Source organism: Petromyzon marinus, chromosome 59 (assembly GCF_048934315.1).
Source record: "Petromyzon marinus isolate PM22_M1 ecotype Great Lakes invasive population chromosome 59, UKy_Petmar_22M1.pri1.0, whole genome shotgun sequence".
In the NCBI taxonomy this organism is placed as follows: domain Eukaryota; kingdom Metazoa; phylum Chordata; class Hyperoartia; order Petromyzontiformes; family Petromyzontidae; genus Petromyzon; species Petromyzon marinus.
In genome coordinates, this window is record NC_133725.1 from 11,212,625 (window position 1) to 11,233,327 (window position 20,703).

Consider the following 20,703-nt stretch of genomic DNA (forward strand, 5'->3'; position numbering starts at 1 on the left):
TGTGTCCTCGTAGATCTTTCTCCGGGTCCTCCAGATTTATCCCTCCGCATTTAGAGTCAAGATTTGTTTAGAAGAAATGTCAGCTTGATAAGCCACTTCGTTCACGTATCAGTTGTAACCAGATCACTTCTAAAATGTTTTATATAGCTCTGTGGGGCTTACCTGGTAAAATACAAAATAGTTTAGTTGTAGTTTATTGGATGGGTGATTGGGTAGGTGGGTAGTTCGGTGCGTGGGTGGGTTAGAGGTTGAGTAGGTGGCAGGATGAGTGGGTGGGTGAGTAGATAAGTGGCTGGTGAGCAGGTGGGTGGGTGAGTGCATGAGTTATAGATTAAGTGGGTGGATGGGTCAGTGTGTGATTTGGGGCATGAATAGGTGAGTGGGTGGGTTAGTGGAGTGTTGAGTGAGTGGGTCGTTGAGTTAGTGAGTGGGGGGTATGCAGGTGGGTTCGTAGGTAAGTGGTTAAGTGAGTGGCTGGGTGTGTTGATGAGTGAGTGGGTTTCGCGATTGAGTGGGTGCCAGGGTGATTGGGTTCATGAGTGCTTGGCTGGGTGTTTGAGTGGGTGGGTGGGAGGCTGAGTCAGAGTGGAGCGCCAGGGTAGCGGAATGTTAACTCCCTCGCCATTTGTATAGGACATCGTGGATTCCATCTCGATCGTGACGCCTGTATATTTGGAGTTTGCATGTTCTCCCTGTGGTTGCATGGATTTTTCTCTGGGACCTCCGAGTTTTTCATGCATATTTAGAAATATACATTTAGAGGCTTTGGCTGCTATAAATGTCCACGTGATAAGCCACTTCTTTGAGCTATCATTTGTTTGCCACGTCGTTTCCGACAAGGATCTGTATAGCTCAGTGGGCCTTACCTGGTGAATTTAAAATAATTCAATTGTAGTTGAACTATTTTAAGTGAATAGGTGGATGAGTGGGTCGGTGGGTTGGTGAGTGGCTGGTTTAGTAAGTGAGAGGTTGGATGAGTGGGTGGGTGGTTGAGTTGTTGGTTTAGAGATTCAGTACGTGGCAGGGTGAGTGAGTGGGTGGTTGAGTTGTTGGTTTAGAGATTCAGTACGTGGCAGGGTGAGTGAGTGGGTGGGTGGCTTTACGAGTGGGTGGATAAGTCATAGAATGGGGCGCCATGGTGGCTAGAAGATGTTAACCACCTCGCCTGGTATATTGGACTTCGTAGGTTCGATCCCGACCTTGACGCCTGCTGTATATTTGAAGTTTGCATGTTCTCCCCGTGGTCGTGCAGATCTTTCTCCGGTTTCTCCAGTTTTTCCCTGCACATTTAGAAACATGAGTATTTTGAGCATTTGGCTGCTATAAATTTCAATGTGATAAGCCACTTCGTTAGGCTATCATTTGTGGCCAGGTCGATTCTGAAAAATAGCTCTGGTAAAATAAAAAATGGTTTCATTTATAGTCTATATGTGATTGACTTCCCAGGAAGTAACACTCATTGTATAAACCCCAGAAGAATATTGTTTTGAGTCACCCAAACCAGAATGTGAACTGATATATTCGTATTTTCAAGCGAGGTTCTCGGCCACAGACCACCTGGACAAATATGATGTAGTTTAGTTTGCATATGAATTATTACTTGGGGTTTGTTGATATGATAAAGTTAATGTTTTCTTTGACAGGTCTATTGTGTTGTACACTCTGACAGGGGCTCAGGCTTGTTGGGGCAGCATCTGGCTGAAATGCACCTTCACAACAGGAAGATTGGAGAGAGGCTTCACAAGGAAGAGAAAACTATCGGTATTGAATCATGAAAATGTAAAACATGTGGAAAACTAGGCCCACCGATCCAACCCTAGCATCATGTCAACTATGTATTATGTTGACATTCCTTCGCACTGAGAGTAGGCATGCTAATCGGATCTAATGAATATGTGTAAACAGGCGATTTGTGTGTAAACAAACACACATTTCATACCGCTGTTTATTAATCGTAAAAATCAAGCGATTGAGCTAGTGAATGAGATAGACACATGCTGTCATTATTTCATACATGAACACAACTAGCCAGCCAGCGGTCATGCTTTTCCACACCTAATCACATTCATCTCTTTGTTTTAGCCATCTTCGTGATGAAGGGAACTGTATTGTTCATGTGTGTGCAATGTACTTTTCAGAATATGAATTATGTTGGGTAATATATGAATTATGGCTATTAAAAGTATCTGTATTTAAGTCCATCAGGGCAAACTCTTCTGCAAAGGAGACTTAGAGCATTCAACATTGCGTCCCTTTATATTTTTGCTAATCGCAATATTTTTCGATTTAAAGCTTTCGTGACTGCAGGGATTCATATTCTTGGTTCTTTCGGTAAAGTCACGTGGAGGGGAAATAATAAAATAATGCAAATAAAACATATAATAAAATTTTCACGAAGTTTCGACCACAACGCAAGCAGACGTCCTCAGATGAAGAAACAGAGCTGTCGGAAAGACAGCGTCTTAATGAACACTGGGCAGTGAACGCTGGGCAGTGTTTATTAAGACGCTGTCTTTCCGACAGCTCTGTTTCTTCACCTGAGGACGGCTGCTTGCGTTGTGGCCGAAATGTCGTGAGAATTTTATTATATTATATTTTATTTGTATTATTTCCCTTCTACGTGACTTTGCCGAAAGAACCAAGAATATTATCGCAATATGTTCAGGAGATAAATGTCAAGGTCTGCTAGCCAAAAGAAGGCTTTAGGAGAGAGTTCATGTAGTTTTGCTATTCATTCATTAAAGGGCAATAGAGTAAATGCTAAAATAAATGTTTTCAGCTATTTTTTTTATATACGCTAGATTTACAAGTCTATAATGTACAGAAAATACCATGGTTGGCCAGACCATCACTCGGCATCTGCATGTGGCTCCTGGGCAGTTCAAGTGTGGCTCTGCAGAGGCGCTGCTAATTTGTAACTCTTCAATTTAACTTTATATGAAGTGAGAACAATCTGGTATCGGAGGCAGGCCATGAGTACTCCCAGGGCACTGAGATTTCTAAACTCAAAATTACACAGCCAGTCGACACGAGTCAACTTCTGTATGGCTAATCTTTATCTCTTGTGGCTCCCGCGGCCACCTGAAGATTATGGTATGCTGCTGGTAGGGTCAGGAAAGTTGGTCACCCTTGGTATATATCTGTATATGCGTTGATGATTTTGTGCAATGTTCAGCTGCTCCGTCACGACAGGGGTCCCAGTCAGTTTGAGACTGCTAAATTAAGGTTCTTATGTGCTTTACAGATTTTGATAAAAATTTCAGTCTTGAATTTCTCTCAACAGGTATGGACCCGGGGCAGGAGGATGTAGAGTATGTGGGTTTCATACGGCTATATGCTGTGGTTACATCCCACATGTGATCTCCGCTTTAAAGTCATGAAACTGGTTGTAGCCCATTTAAATTTTAATATACCCGTTTAACACGTAGGCTTTCGCGGCCAATATCATCCATAATATCGTTTTTTTGGGGTTAGATCGTTAAAATATAAATTTGTCGTTAAACCCGCCACCACCGACACAGCCAATTCGTAAGGTTTGTCACATAAACAGAACATTCCAATTCGTGAAGGGCTCACAAGTGACGTCATCACATCTATCCCTCCAAGGAATGAAACAGGAGGATTTCTCTACGAATTTGGCTGTCCACCTAATGATGATAGTTGTAATTACTGGCGAAACGTCATACTCAGATTGTAAATGTTGTGGATTTTCTCTCCAACACTTCGGTTTGCTGTACAAGTAGCGGATTGGCATGTTCCGTTTACGTGACAACCTTACTAATTGGCTGTTAGGTGGTGGTGGGTTTAACGGCTCATTTATTTTTATGCGATCTAACCCAGAAAAACTATATTGTAGATTTAATATACCCTTTTGTTGAAGGACAGCCTGGGTGACCAAAGTTTTATAGGAACGGCAATAATGTTAACTTGATTAAATTAGTTTTATCATGAAGCGGTAAAATCAGCTGTTGTTCAGATGTCAGTCTAATTAGTATTACATCGTAGAAATATGAGAGTCCTTTGTGTAATAGTCTATTAACCACTGATGATGGTAACATTGGTTTAAGGTTACATTTTAAGAAGAACTAGATTGGCGTACATTTTATCTTGCATAAGTACACACATTTATGAAATAATATATTTGATTAAAAAATGCATATATTTTCTTCCATTGCACACAGTTGTACCATTGATAACAGGGCACACAGTTACAACTGACATCACCAGATGTCACTGAAGTTCCCTCAGAGATCGATCTTTCATAACCAGTGTTCACATAATCAGTTATGTTTTCGCTAATTACCAATTACACTCAGCCGGGTTTGACAGACTTGTATGAATGTATGTTGAACTTCCTTTCCACCGTACATAGCCAACCGTGCTAAACGGAGGTGCGGGAATTAAGCGCAGAACCTATCGTTAGGATCAATGCTGTTGTAATTTTTTATGAGGATATCAATTGGTGGCTGAAATGAGATGTTCAAAGACTACAGCATGATAATCGGTACATAACATGAGTGTCGAATTATGTCTTAAGAATTACCCAGCCATTTGTACGTAAAATTCAACGTTTCTGGGTGACATCTTAAGTCCGTGTTCTTCATTGCAAGGCCCGCGGGCCGGTGGCAGTCCCTGGTGTCCTTTTTACTGCGACCCCTGACGTGCAGTCCCCGACAATACACACAAGTGAAAACACCCCATCATGCTGTCAAACCCCCCAATGGTTTCAAATGTGAGATGGCTCTTTCACTGATAATGTCTTATTCGCGAAAGTGGCCCCCCTCCGAAAATGAGTGAATATCACTGTTTTAGGTCAAGGATTGGCCAAATAAAGTAGGTATTATTTGCTTATGTTTTCAAATGTCCGTAATAAAACCATATTAATGCCACCAGCTGAATGAGTGGCAGGAGGACTGGGTGACGTTCTTCTCACGGCAGCGACTGCAGCTTCAGCTGGACATGATAGAGAAGGACTACGGTGAACGGGAAACCCGCGAGCTCTGGTCTCGGCTTCAGGTTCGTAAGCTGTTTCACTCTCGCCCTTAACCCTTTCCTGTTCCGAGACGACTGCTCATTTCAGGATGGGTCTCGTTCACCACCGAATCTCGGAACGCGCAAGCGGTTCAGCGGTAATTTTATTTAGAGAGGCATAGCGCCGTTGTTTTTAAAGACATTGTACTCGCCGCAGAGCACCGTAGCGACAGGACAGCACTCTATTATAGCTGGTACCAAACTGTGCTACACACCTTCCCGCACGGCCTTGTGGGATCCACGGTACCGATAAAGTTATTTAATATTTACTTCCTATTACGTTCCGATGACGTACACGAGATTCAGCGGTGAACGGGATGCACCCCGCAACTTGCAGTCATCTCGGAGCATTAAAGAGTTAATACATGCAGCAGTGTAGCTCATCATGTGCACAGCCATATGGGAAACCCATTTGATCGCAGTGGGTTTTCGAGGTGACTTTAAAGGTAAAGTGGTGTTTCACACGCAGGCTTTCGCGACCAATATTATTCATGATAAAGTTTTTTTTGGCTTAGATCGCGTAAGTGTAAATGCGTCGTACACCCACATCCACCCAACACAGCCCATTAGTAATGTTTCTGACATGAACAGAACGTGCCATTTATGTTAGTGCTCGGCACTCTGGTGTGTTAGAGAGGAAACGCAGAACATTTTCAAACGAGTACGACCTTTCGCTGGTGATTACAACCAGCATCATCAAGCAATTGCCAGAAGCGTTCTGACTTCTGGCAATTGCCTAATGGAAATTGGAGGTGGGTGTACGATGCTTGTAAATTTATGCGATCTAACTCGAAAACAACGTTATCATGAATAAAGTGGTGTTGTTTTTTGCGTGGTGTGCAGCTTCGGTTGGGGGATTTTTTCCGGGACGTAGAGGTGGTTCCGGCACTGCTCCACGGTGACCTATGGACTGGGAACCGCTGCAGAGATTAATGAAGGGCCCGTCATCTTTGACCCAGCCTCCTTCTATGGGCACTCGGAGTACGAGCTTGCCATCGCTGGGTAAGAAAAAACTACAAACAACCAAAACAATAGCAGCAACTGCCGTTCACTGCCCTGTCTGTGGCATGCAAGGTTCATTCGTATAACCTCAGTGTGGCAAGGGCTGGCTCATTAAATAAATAACAGAGACCAGGTAGAGTTGTGGTTGAGATGTCTACATGCTGAGGTCTCCACCCTCTCTATTTGCTAACTTACAAAGACTCATCCTTCCTTGCTAAGGCTTTTTGGGCAAATCCTGTTAAAGCTGATACGGTGCACAAAACAATAGTGGAACGATAAAACTCTTACTTATCCACGGCACTTGAGGATGCTTGAATGTTCCAGAAACACAGTTTGTCGAACAAGGAACTCCTGGTTCAGAGACAAGTTTCCACTGATGTGCTTTACCAGAAATCCAAGCTGAAGATAATTCATTACACGTCAAATGGAATTCAAACCCTCAGAGCTGGGATATGCTTCAGTGATCAAAAACACATTTGACATGATGTTTACTGTGCAGCCATTGGTGACCAAGTTCAGACCACAGCATTCCTGCCCTCAATTCGCAGGAACGTTTGTTGATAGATGGCTCACTGAATTTTGAACGGAGGACCTCAATGGCATTGGCTCGGTGCTCTGACATTGAAATTAACCTCGAGCCTCTCAATTTCCTGCATTACGTTGAATTTGTGAAAATGTTGTTCATTGTTATGTTGTTCGTGCTGGAACAGCAGCATTGTAAGATTTTGAATGTTTGGTGTTGTTTGGGTACAGGATGTTCCAGGAGCTTTAGCTCCACGCTTCACTCATCCTACCACGCTCTCATCCCAAAGTCACAAGGCTTCGGCAAGAGCCAGAAGCTCTAGCAACTCTTCCACTACCTGAACCACTGGAATCACTTTGGGACAGGATACCGAGGGTCATCCATCTCCACCATGTGCAGTCTCCTCAAGTGAATGAACGGTGCAGGAAATCGTGGGCTATGGTGTATGACTATAAAAATTCTTATCGGCCATGATATACATGATATACATTGTTGAATAAAGGCCTTCCCTAAGCCACCACTAAATCTCACGAAACTAGTCCATTTAAATGCTGTGCAATGCCCTAGGCATTCCACGTGAGTGTGACCGGTGGTCCCTTTGTTCCGCATCCTGGCCGTGATCTCCACGCGAAAACTGGGTCAGTTAATGTCCGAATCAGAATCTTTAATTAGGCTGGACGAATCTGATGAGCTATGAAGCTCTTTTTTCACAGATGTCCAGTCGGGGCGAGTCAGAAAGTTACAACAACAAACAACAGTACAAACAGATGGGAGGGCAAAGTAAAGGAACGCGAAGCAAATTTTGACTTAACTTTCGTGACTGCAGGAATGTATATTCTTGGTTCTTTCGGTAAAGTCACGTAAATAGAAAACAAAAAACAATAAAATAAAGACCGCTTGTGTTGCGATTGAAACGTCCTAGGTTTTTTGCTTTTATTATTTTAAATGTATTTTTTATTTGTTATTTTTTATTTTTTTTTAATTTAATTTGAATTTTATTTCTTGTTTTCTATTTACGTGACTTTACCGAAACAACCAAGAATATGAACGCTAAGCAAGTCATGAAATAAAAATATATAAGAGTTCAAATTGCATTAGTGCATCAATTCCTGCCAAAAATTTTTTATCACCAAATGCCATTTTGGGCAAGGCAGCATAACAAAAACAATCCCAAATGTTTGGGTAGTACCAGTTACATTGTATGTGTTTGTTGTTGTTTTGCTATGGGAGTAAACCCTTGCAGAGAAAGGGACCAGAATTAGGAAAGTGAAACCAGGCACTCCTTCAGAAGATGCCATGCACGGGCGTGACCACTGCACCACCCTGACGCCCAAACAAATGTAATTCAAATAATCTACAATACTGGCAAATAAACCCTATTAGTATCAACCGAATGTCTGGACAATCTGACCCCCTCTACACAAGTAACAGTTGAGAGTCAACGCTGTGATGTTGTGCGATTGGTGCAAGCGGGGTGAGGTCAAGGCCGATGACTGCTTCCAGCGGTGTCAAGATGAGCATTTTGAAGAGGCTCGCGAAGGATGATACTTGGCAGTTGGGTGCAGTCTCCCTCCATTAACAACAGAGGGCAGAGGAGCGACGCTCACAACAATTGGCTGAGCACTGGGCGTATACAACGCATGAAGTCGGCAGCAAGTTTATCTCAGGGAGTTGACCCGCACACGACAACTGGGTCTGTCCCGTGTGTTCACGCTATAACGCGGCTGCCTTCATTTAGGGAACGCGCACCGCCATAAGGCGACTTGTGAGCGGTCGACGCCGAACTACTTTCTTGAGCTGCGCGGTTGAGCGAGACGAGACGGTAACGCGGCGGCGTCCCCTCAAGTTGTTTGTAACCCAATTCTGACTACGCTTGGACATTCATTACGGGGGAAATAGTTTTCGCTTAACGCGGCACTTTTCAGGAACGCATCTACTGCGTTAAACGAGGATTCGCCGTACAGGTGCTGTGCACACTGTACTCGGAATCAAAATCCGAAGCGCTATCAAGCTCTCACTCACAGGTGTCCAGTAAGAGGCGGTGGGGGGGTCACCAAGTGACACGCAGCTTGACCGTGGAGTAGACCGCGAGGACGCCAACGTCGCCTAGGCAACGCCACCCCCCCCCTCTGGCTCTGCCTGCCTCGCTCTGTGCACGTGAGGTGCCAACCACGTGACGCGGGCCACTGCGCGCGTTGCGTCACCGCTCACCGTGGGGGGCCCCTCCGCTACGTCCACATCGTACAGTCGCACATTCATTAATAGTCACACTCTTAATCATGTTTATGGTCATCGTCATTAAAGGTGAGTTTAATAATAATACCACTACACAATGTGTGCATTAATATATACGGCATGAATAAAACGCACCTGTAAATATCCTAAGTAAGTTTGACCTGACATTATTGCACAACAATTGCCCAGCCACCGTGGGATGTTTATCCTCCAATGTGTATCTGGCTCTGACCTGACTTATATAAAAGTGCAGTTCTGCAATTGCTTGGTCACACGACCGCTGGTGAAAAGACCTTCATGAGAGCGAACTCTTTACGAGTATTTGGTCTAATTTTCCATTTAGCAATAGGTTTTACCCATTCTGGCAATACAACAGGTGTCAAGATGTTAAAACACCAAACAGAATCCTCATTCAAGGAATCCTGTCTGGATTAACCACGTACTTGTGGTGAACATGGAAACATGCTCTGATAATATATGCATTGTCTTTGAAACTGATTAGTCCACACCAGGAAGGTCCCATATTCTACTTTTCCACGTTGACCAGATGTGTTGGAAGAGCCGGCTGAAAGCCACACTTTGCTGGATCACACGTGACTTGCCGATCAGCTAACTGTGGTGTGCCCATTTAGCGACCTCTGGTCTGTGAGTTCAGTTTACTAACCATTAACAGCATGGCAGCTTTCTAAGTGGCTTGTGTGACAATTAACCCATGTCATTATCTCTTGCACAGCCTGAAATAAGTTTTGGCGTCAGGGATGGAAATTATGACTCACCCACCTGCACCTGCCTTGTGCTCCCAGACACCTAAGGACCTTATTACCGCTGTGAGAAATTGACGGGCGTAGACTGCTGCATGGCGATGATGTATTCACGTCGTTCCTGCTGTTTTCCTCTTTTGCTAGGTGATGCAATTGGTGTGCCAACACCTCCAGATGCAGTTCCTGAAGGACGTGGGCATTCGGGACATGTTCGTTTTGCCTGTGATGAATGAGTTTGTCCAAACACACAGGGAAGTCAGCCTGTTCATCGAGGTGCGTTTCCCATGTTTATTTCACTCGATTGGTCGTCTGTTTGCAAGGTCATGCTCTGCCCAGAGGTCACCCACTGAGATTTTTTTTACCGTAACATTACCGTCACTTGGGTTTGGTGATTGATTCAACGGGCAAAAATATTTATAAGAAGCGTAAACATGGCAACGTGATCATTGTCAGACCACGGAGGACCTTCAGAATGCCGAGTATGATCTTTAAATTGATCCTGGACTCAGTCAGGGGATATTTGAACAATTTGAATATTGGGGCGATATCGTCTTGCTACGGGTCTGAGTGAGAAGTCTCCCAGCGGTTTTTTGAGTCCATAATCGGGATATTTGGGTTAGAGCACGTAAACATGCACTCAATAATACACTAAATATGCACTATTTATTTATATATACAGTGAGGGAAAAAAGTATTTGATCCCCTGCTGATTTTGTACGTTTGCCCACTGGTAAAGAAATTATCAGTCTATAATTTTAATGGTAGGTTTATTTGAACAGTGAGAGACAGAATAACAACAACAAAATCCAGAAAAAACGCATGTCAAAAATGTTATATATTTGACCCCCTCTCAATCAGAAAGAAATTAGGTTAGCTTTACATTTGACTGACAGTGAATCAGCAGAAGAAGCAGTCATGTTGTCTATGTGATTCCAATCAGAAGGTGACATTTTTTGTGTTAACATTAAATTAGCTTGTAGGAGAGTCCTGTCTAAAGTATCGAGTTCAAATCGGTGTAGCCTTATCCTCTCTGAGATTTAAGATAGGCTGGCCTTAAACAGAATCTGTTTAGAATTTGGAGAAGATACAGCAGAAATGAGTGTGAAAGCGATGGGTATTACCTTGTGATCGCGGCATCTTTTGAGGAAGGTCAGAGTCTCGATGAGCTGTGACTTCTTGTCCCGTTGTCTGTTTAAAGCTCTAACAGATAGGTGAAAGCCCTCCCCGTAGAGGTTATCAATTCTAGATTTAAAGCTTTCGTGACTGCAAGGATCCATACTCTTTGGTTCTATTCAGTAAAGTCACGTAGGTAAATAATAAAACAACAAAAATCACGACGTTTCAGCCACAACACAAGCGGCCTTCATCAGGTGAAGGAACCAGGCTGTCTCGAGGACAGCGCTGGAGTGAAACACAGCCACGCTCAGACCGCGACCGTTAAGCTGTGTGCGAGGAAACAAGGTGCCTTGACAAAGGAATTAGCATAAAAATTAGCATTTGATTGGCCGACTTAGCATGATGAACGGTGTAGAGGTGGTGTACATGCGGGTGCACATGCCGGTTGGTGCGGATTGAAATCACATAGACAACATGACTGCTTCTGCTGATTCACTGTCAGTCAAATGTAAAGCTAACCTGATTTCTAAATTCAACCAGCTATTAAAGAAGAACCCAGTTCCACATATAACAAAACTCGACGTCAACAAAATCGTCATTAATCAGAGTAGCACGCCGATTTCGGACAATCTGAAAACAGTACTGGCTAGGGGACTGAATTTTGCTGTCACCCCAAAACACATACCAGTAGATGATATCATCTCTCAGGTCGATGTAGCCCTCAAAGGCGTGGGACACATCCAAGCAGATGTTGTGAGAGCTGAAATAGCCCCTATTCTTAAGAATGCTAAGAAACCCATTAGTAACATCAGCAAAAATGAATGCTCTGAACTCGCGAATTAAAAAAAAACAGAAGTGATATAGTCATCCTCTCAGCCGATAAAGGCAACGCTACTGTAATTATGGATAAAGATTCATACAACAACAAAATCCAGAATCTGCTCAACGATGGAAGTTACTCAAAAATTAAAAATTACCCTACCAATAGCCTAGCGATGAAAACCAACAAGATCATCACAAGTTCGACCTCCCTAATCGACCCAACTAAACGTCCCTCCCTAAAACCTTCTGCTGCAAGACTCCCTAGATTCTATGGTCTTCCCAAGATCCATAAAGAAGGCTCCTACTACGACCCATCGTATCCACGATCAACTCCCCTATCTATAGACTAGCCCGTTTTCTGTCATATTCCTTGCTGCCTTTCACTGACAAGACCACCTCAGCAGTACTTAACTCAGCCCAATTGGTCTCTATGGTCAAAGACGTTGTACTGTCCCCTGACGATATCCTTGTCAGCTTCGATGTGGTCTCTTTGTTCACCAAGGTCCCAGTACCTGATACCATTGAAATAATTGAAAATTTGGTCCAACATGGACTAGACGCCGATACACCTGCACTGGTTAGGCACTGCCTCAACAATACCTACTTTACTTGGAATGGCTCCTTCTACAAACAAAATGAGGGTACCCCCATGGGTTCCCCCTTGTCACCAGTGATAGCCAATATTTTCATGGAGAAATTTGAATCAGACGCCATCCAGACTTCCACCCTCAGACCTTCCCAGGGGAAGAGATATGTGGATGACACTTTCGTCATTTGGCCACAAAGCCTCCCAGCTTTGAACCTTTTCCTACACCCCATCAATTCCAGACATCCCGCCATCAAATTCACCATGGAAGTGGAGAAAGATGGCAAGCTACCATTCTTCGATGTTCTGTTTGAGAGGAGACCTGATGGCTCATTGGGGCATTCTGTCTACAGGAAACCCACCCACACAGATTCCTACTTGAAACCTGATTCCCACCACCACCCAGCCCAAAAGAATTATCTCATCAAAACTTTATACCATTGGGTTCATTGCATTTCGGACCAACACAACCTGACCAGTGAATTAAAACATGTACACCTGGCCCTCAAAAGGAATGGTTACTCTGACCGCACCATCCGCCAAGCTGTCTCTCCCTCCATACAGAAACAACCACTTGATACTCCGGTCAAAACCATCACACTTCCATATATAGCAGGCGTTACTAAAAAGATTTCCAAAATTCTAAACAAACACAAGATCCAGGTCCGGCTCAATACAGTACACAAAATTCGTGATCTGATCCCATCCGTGAAGGATGTCATTCCTGATTTACAGTACCCCGGGGTTTACAAATTGAGTTGTACCTGCGGTGATTGCTACATCGGTGAGACAAAGCGACATGTCTCTGACCGAATTCGCGAGCACAAATCAGATTTGAAACACGGCAAAACGAATTCTTCTGCCGTGGCTGATCACTGTTACAACGCTGTAGGGGATCACGATATAATTTTCTCCGATACCAAGGTTCTTTGCAAATTCACGGGCTTTTATCAGAGATTTGTTCATGAAGCAATTCAGATCTACAAACACAGACACAATTTCAACCGAGAGGATGGTTTCAAATTAAGCAACCATTGGAAAGATGTTCTAAATCGAACTAAACATTAAACTAATTTCAATGGTACAGTATATTTTTTCAAGTAGTGGTACCCCAAACTTTCGCAGCTCTTATAAATTCCCCCTTTTCACACCATCAATAAGTAAACTCCCCCTCCCCCCTTCCCCCCCCCCCCGCGCCAAACTGCAAGTCCACCGGCACGTACACCACCTCTTTCCTAAAATCCGCCAATCAAATGCTAATTTTTATGCTAATTTCTTTATCAGAACACCTTGTTTGCTCGCACACAGGTCCGATGTCTGAGCGTGGTTGTGTTTCGCTAAATTCTCCTGTTTGATGAGTACTAGGTGCCTCGGTGAATGTATATGCTCTAACTTTAACATAGCTATTTCTGTGACCAGTTACAAGCTAATCACTCAGCTATTTCAATGCTAAATTCGATGCTAATTCCTTTGTCAAGGGCTCCCTCTGCAGATGTGTATACTTTAACTTAGCTATTTCAATGAGCCATTTCAATGCTAAATTATATGCTATTTCCTTTGTCAAGGCGCTTGGTCTTTTTCTTCTCACACAGCTTACAGGTCGTGCTCTAAGCGTGGCTTCTTCCACTCCAGCGCTGTCCTCCAGACAGTCTCGTCTCTTCACCTGATGAAGGCCGCTTGTGTTGTGGCTGAAACGTTGTGATTTTTTGTTATTTTATTTTCACCTACGTGACTTTACCCAATAGAACCAAAGAGTATGGATCCTAGCAGTCACTAAAGCTTTAAATCTAGAATTATGAGGCTCGTTTACCCAGGAAAGCCTCACTGCAGGCGCGACACGTCCATGTAGGCTATCTAGGCGGTCGTCTAGGGCGTAAAGTTAAGTGGGGTGCCAAATTCGAGGAAAAAAAACCTGTAATTAATTTCTCAACATTTCTGACAATTGATTAATTGGACAGACGGACGGACAAACCGATTAATTATACCTCTTTAAATAAATAATTAATATTGGACGGAAAATAGGGGCAAAATGTTTCCCAGTTTACCAAAAAACTCAGCCTCGATCTGCCCCTGGGGTTTGGGGGGCGCCGATTGCTGGCAGCAGCGGGTCCAGGGCCGCCGCTGCCTCACTGAGTGAGCCTCGTGGCTCTTTTTCAGGAGGGTCCTGCCAGTTTTCACAGTAGGGGGTGGCTATGTATAATCCCAATTGAGTAATGTGTACTTTATATCAGAATACATTACAGTACACTATACCATTTTGCGTGAAAACTCGGACCCATTATCTTGAAGTTATCGGGGGTGGGGCGTCTTTGCTTATTAGCATCTTTAGTATCTTGCGATTCACCAACGATGGTTGGGGCAAGCCTGACTGCTGATGAGACACTGAATGTCGAAGCGAGCCCATAGCTTGCTTTGTATTGAACTAATACTGCTGACATTATGCACTCCAAGTTTTTGGCTCTTATGAAACATTTTTTTTATTTTCCATCTACGTGACTTTACCGAAAGAACCAAATAATATGAATTCCTGCAGTCAAATAAAGTTTGAAGTCACTGATGCAAGTGTTTGATGATGTACGTATGTGCTCAGAATCATTAGCCATACTTGACTGTTATAGAGCACAAAACTGTCATTACCCGCTAGATGGCAGTCAAATTATGCGGATGTAATTCCGGCTATGCACGACAGACAGATAGACAAATAATCCCTGGTGGGCAGTGTGGAATCTCTTATGGGTTCTTTCGGTAAAGTCACGTAGAATGGAGATAAAATAATACAAATAATAGCAGAATAAAATTCTCACGACGTTTCGGCCACAACACAAGTAGCCTTCCTCAGGTGAAGAAACAGGACTGTCCGGAAGACAGCGCTTGAGTGAACCCTGCCAAGCTTGGAAGCGTCTTTTAAGCTGTGTGGGAGGAACAGAGCGTCTTGACAAAGGAGTTTACATATGAATTAGCATGTAACTGGGGGATTAGCATGATGTTGGTGTGATGGATGAGCACCACGGAGAGCGACGAGTTTTGTTCAGACGGACGAGTTCATCTATGTACGGAACGGAGGAAGGGGGGAGAGGAGTTTACATATCAACAGTAAATTAGCATGTAACTGGGGGATTAGCATGATGTTAGTATAAGGGATTAACACCACGGAGAGCGACGAGCTTGGTTCAGACGGACGAGTCTATCTATGTTCGGAACGGAGGAGGGGGGGGGAAGAGGGGGAAACAGCCACGGTGCGCTGCTCTGTCCTGTGTTGCGTTATAACTATGCTACAAACTAGACTACTATACATTACAATATTATACCTTCCAATCTAAACTACATTGTATGATATCGTATACATAGACAAACCCCACCCTTGAATTATACAATGCGTTACTATACACTACCCTATACTTTAGACTATAAAATATTAGACTTGTAGTATTACACTATGTATTATTCTACTAACCCTACTGTATACCACACTGCTGTATATTCACTATACAATTACGGTACTATATATTGCCTTATCAATTATATTTAACATTACACTGTTATACTATTTATTATTATACAAAATGCTATAAACTAAACTATTGACCGTCGTGTGAAAGGTACTAAGAGGCAATGCCAGCAAATGGATTGCAGTCTGAAAGTCACCGTAAAATACAATCAATCAAAAACCGAAATGGTTTATAACGTCTTTCCAATGGTTACTAAGCCGGAATCCATCTTCTCGGTTGAAATTGTCTCTGTGTTTGTATATGTGGATAGCCTCATGAACAGATCTCTCATGGTAGCCAGGTGGCTTGCAGAGAACCTCCGTCTTGGAGAAGTCAATGTCATGTGAGCCCACTGAATAATAAAAGTGATCTGCCACGGCTGAGGTGTTCGTCCTACCGTGTTTCAAGTCTGCTTTATGTTCACGGATGCGGTCTGAGATATGTCGTTTGGTTTCTCCAATGTAGCTGCTTCCACAGAGGCAACTTAGTTTGTAGACGCCCGGGTACTGTATGTCTGGAACACATCTTTTACAGACGGAACCAGATCACGGATTTTATGTACTGTGTTGAATCGGACCTGGATCTTGTGTTTATTCAGGATTTTGGAGATATTTTTTGTGACCCCCGCAATGTAGGGTAAGGTGATGGTTTTGAATGGCTCGTCAAGAGGATCCTACTTCATGGTTGGAGTGATGGTTTTGCGGATTGTGTAGTCGGAGTAACCATTAGCCTTGAGAGCTTGGTGTACGTGCTTGAGTTCACTGGCAATGTGTTCCTGGTCGGAAATGCATTGGGCTCTATGGTATAGAGTCTTGATGAGGGAATTCTTCTGGGATGGATGGTGGTGGGAATCCGGTTTTAAGTGAGCATCCATATGGGTAGCTTTCCTGTAGACAGAGTGGCTCATTGAACCATCAGGTCTCCTTTTAATTAGGACATCTAAAAAGGGTAGCTTGCCATCTTTTTCGTGTGTGGAACCTGTTGTTCCTACCTGTATAATCCCCAGTCATAACCCCCACCATTAAGCCCAAATGCAGATACTTACCCCACACTGCAACCCCTAATCCAGATGTGCATGTACATAAACAGCCCAGAATTTAGCAATCCACTGCTGGATGAGGGCCTCCCAAAGTCTTGCGGGTCGTGAGGTATATATGACCATACTTCACCACGCTGGTCAGTAGTGCGTTGGTGCAGATGGAGGGGGGGGGGGACTGCAGAACAACAATGGATTTTTCTGCACTGTCCTTTCCTGCTCACGCTGGCTACGGCACCGTCTTTGTGCGTGCTGGCAATTAATCAGTCATACATCCAGGCTACAGTATATCCACGCTCAACTCTGCCGAGCTTCTAAGGCCTAGCGAAATCGAGCACATACCGGGTGATTTAGATATAGGTCATCCAATCTATTCGCCTAAGATACATCTCTCATCATAACCCCTATTCCACAACCAGCCATTGGAGTTCCGCCACCGCCACTTAGTGGCGAACGGCGGTTGTTGTTGATGTACGTCACTTATCTTGTCTGAAGCACTCCGATAAGCCTGGGCGAAAAGGGCACTCTATTAATAAGAATAATTGTTATTATGAATATAAATATCACTACACTTACTTTGAGGATGGGACGCATCGCATCTGTAATACACACTTTAATATGACATTACTCAGACCAATCTGATTAATCTTTCTGTTATTTCTTCCCCCAAACATATTTAACTATCATGAGATTAATAATCCATTCAGAACGCTCACAGAGCAGAATAACGTCATCACCATCGCCTCGTGTTACAAAATATCCCTCGGAAGGAGATACCACGACTGTATCTGATGTCATTGGAAAGATTTGATAAACCATTTCAGGTCTTAATTGATTGTTCACGCTTACAGTGGCTTTCAGACAGCATACATTAATTTTTCGTCTCCCCCCTCCTCTTTTCAGAACATAGATGGACTAGTCCTAAATAAACTGCCAAATCGCTGCGCGTGGCGCTGACGTTTTTTGTTATAAATAAATAAATACACCGTTTAAAAATACATTTATGCAAACCGACACACCTGATGACGACCGTTTGTGTTATGGTCGAAACGTCGTGAGAATTTTTATTGTTTTATATATATTTTATTGTTTCCCTTCAACGTGACTTTACCGAAAGAGCTAAGAATATGTATCTGATATATCAAGTAGCCATTTTATCCACACCATAAATAGGTTGACACAACAGTTGCTTCATTTGTCTAAATGTTTTTTTGTTTACACATCCCATCAGACACGTGACCTTCTGCGACTGCACAACCCACAGCATTGTAAGTTCAACACAAGCAGCCTCTGGAGCGTTTTCGACATGCAGTGTCTCATCAGCAGAGCCAACATCGCTTGAAGCAATGGTGGTAAACTGCCAAATGTGTAGAGGCGAGGACCCTCTCTGTTCGATATGGGTACTAATTGAACGCATAATTGTATACAGTAATACATATAACACAATAATTATGTTTTTATTGTGGAGATTACAAGTCAAAACATTAAGAAGCTTCGTTTCATATATCTGTCCCTCTGCATAACAATGTAAACGTTTAGTTTTACACATCGCTTAAGTATCACGACCATCTAGGAATTTAATAATTGCAGCAACTTTGGTTCAATACAAGCAAACTCAGGACCGGTTTTGGCAATGTCTCAATCAGCACACGAGGAGGCAGCATCTTCACACGCACCCTGCTGGAGAATTTTTTTTTGTCATGTAACAGTCAAAAATTATATTTATAATGCTCAGAGATGGGATTTAACCGTACCAAGTGTAAAACATGAACGTAACACAATGAGGCTTAGTTTGTATCCTTTTTTCGAGCGGGATGAGATCATCCTGCTCACTGCCCTGATTCACACTCATGATCGCAGCAGTACTGGCTGAGTTCTCGGGACCCATCAACTATTTTCAACCTATAAACGATGTTTGATTTTACCAGGTAAGGCCCACTGAGCTATGTAGCTCTTTTTCAGAAGTGACCTGGTCCCAAACAATAATTCGACAAAGTGGCTTATCACGTGGAAATTTTGAGCGGCTAAATACTCTAAACGCGCGCTTGTAAATGTGGAGAGAGAAAAAAAAACGGAGGAATTGGAGAAAAGTCCATGCAACCACGGGGAGAGAGACACTAAAATTCCAAAAAAATACATGCATCAGGGTCGGGGTCAAACCCACGACCTCCTGCATTACCAGGCGAGGAAGTTAACATCTCACCACTGTGGACCTCTGAACCACTCGGTCACCTCTCCAGTCTGATAGTGTGAATCTAAATAAATTGTGGTGATAAATGGAGACATTGTGTCTGCTTGTCTCTGTCGTAATTTTCTTAATTCATGAATTCACACTGACAACAACGAGAAAGGACGCACGGTGATGCTGTCAGCGACGTAGATGTGTCTTGATGCGACGCAAATCAATGAAGCGGCGGTGTTAATCATCACGTTACCACGTATTTGCCAAACGACGTAAAAAGGGGGAAGACATACATCGGGGTATTACTCTACGAGCATTATTGTCTTGACTATAAAGTTGCAGTGATTGAAAAAAAAACTGTATTTAAGTAATCTCTATTCATACGGGAAGCAAATAAACAGAATAACAATCTATATAAATAAAAATGTAAATGTTCGTTTGTTCAAAATCTTAAATCTCCGAAAGTTCTTCACCGATTGCTTTGAAATTTTGACACAACGTTGCATTCGAATACACGCATGTTTTTATATACATACTATGTTGTTATATACCTACTATTATATAGATGTCACACCTGTGACAGGTAAAAATATACTCATTGGCTTTTTCGGTAAAAATATGCTTTTTTTGAAAAACAGCGCCATCTGTTGGACGTAAAAGCAACACACGCTATACTCTGGTTCTATTGGGTAAAGTCACGTAGGTAAAAAATAAAGTAACAAAAATCACGACGTTTCGGCCACAACACAAGCGGCCTTCATCAGGTGAAGGGACGAGACTGTCTGGAGGCAGGGCTGGAGTGAAAAAAGCCACGCTCAGATCACGACCTTTAAGCTGTGTGAGAAGAAACAAAGCGCCTTGACAAAGGAATTAGCATATAATTTAGCATTGAAATGGCTGAGTGATTAGCTTGTGACTGGTCACAGAAATGGCTATGTTAAAGTTAAAGCATACATCTTCTTTGATTATTTCGGTAAAGTCACGTAAAATGAGAATAAAATAATAAATTGATAATATAAAATAACAAAATAATATTCTCACGACGTTACCAGGTAAAAATGTTTACCTGGTAAACATTTTTTTATTTAGTTATTCTTCAGGTGCTCCGGTTTCCTCCCACATTAATTGGCCCACACCACCTCAAACTGTAGAGGACCGCAGAGCTTGGGCAATCGTTGGCGCCGACTCGTCGCCTGGCTGCTGCCTTCCCGCTCATCTGTGGTTCCTCCTCGCGCCTCCGAGTCGTTGTCCTCTCTGCGAGAGCGAGCGAGTGATGTGCGGTAGCGGCGTGTTGCAAGTTGACATTGTTATTATTGACACACACACTAGAGGACGGATAAGGTGGCGTGACCTCACATGCATGACAACTGACCCATCGCCAGACACCGCTCACCATGCGGGCACTCACCACTCACCAGATATCATTCACCTGGCACACACATGATATACAGTGAGGGAAAAAAGTATTTGATTCCCTGCTGATTTTGTACGTTTGCCCACTGACAAAGAAATGATCAGTCTATAATTTTAATGGTAGGTTTATTTGAACAGTGAGAGACAATAACAACAACAAAAATCCAGAAAAACGCATGTCAAAAATGTTATAAATTGGTTTGCATTTTAATGATGGAAATAAGTATTTGACCCCCTCTCAATCAGAAAGATTTCTGGCCCCCAGGTGTCTTTTATACAGGTAACGAGCTGAGATTTAGGAGCACACTCTTAAAGGGAGTGCTCCTAATCTCAGCTTGTGTAACAGGTACCTGTCCACAGAAGCAACAAATCAATCAGATTCCAAACTATCCACCATGGCCAAGACCAAAGAGCTCTGCAAGGATGTCAGGGACAAGATTGTAGACCTACACAAGGCTGGAATGGGCTACAGTACCATTGCCAAGCAGCTTGGTGAGAAGGTGACAAC

At 43.1% G+C, this 20,703-nt stretch overlaps 1 long non-coding RNA gene across 2 annotated transcripts; it reads left to right on the forward strand.

Moving 5' to 3' along the window:
- Nucleotides 1-1,458: 1,458 nt before the first annotated feature.
- Nucleotides 1,459-18,881, forward strand: LOC142905850 (uncharacterized). Of its 2 annotated transcripts, none has more exons than XR_012929850.1 (5): nucleotides 1,459-1,761; nucleotides 4,894-5,016; nucleotides 5,875-6,033; nucleotides 6,787-9,825; nucleotides 17,832-18,881. It is a non-coding gene; the product is annotated as an uncharacterized LOC142905850 (long non-coding RNA). The 2 variants fall into 2 exon arrangements; XR_012929851.1 differs by lacking the exon at nucleotides 17,832-18,881 and adding an exon at nucleotides 13,669-14,633.
- The last annotated feature ends 1,822 nt before the right edge of the window (nucleotides 18,882-20,703 follow it).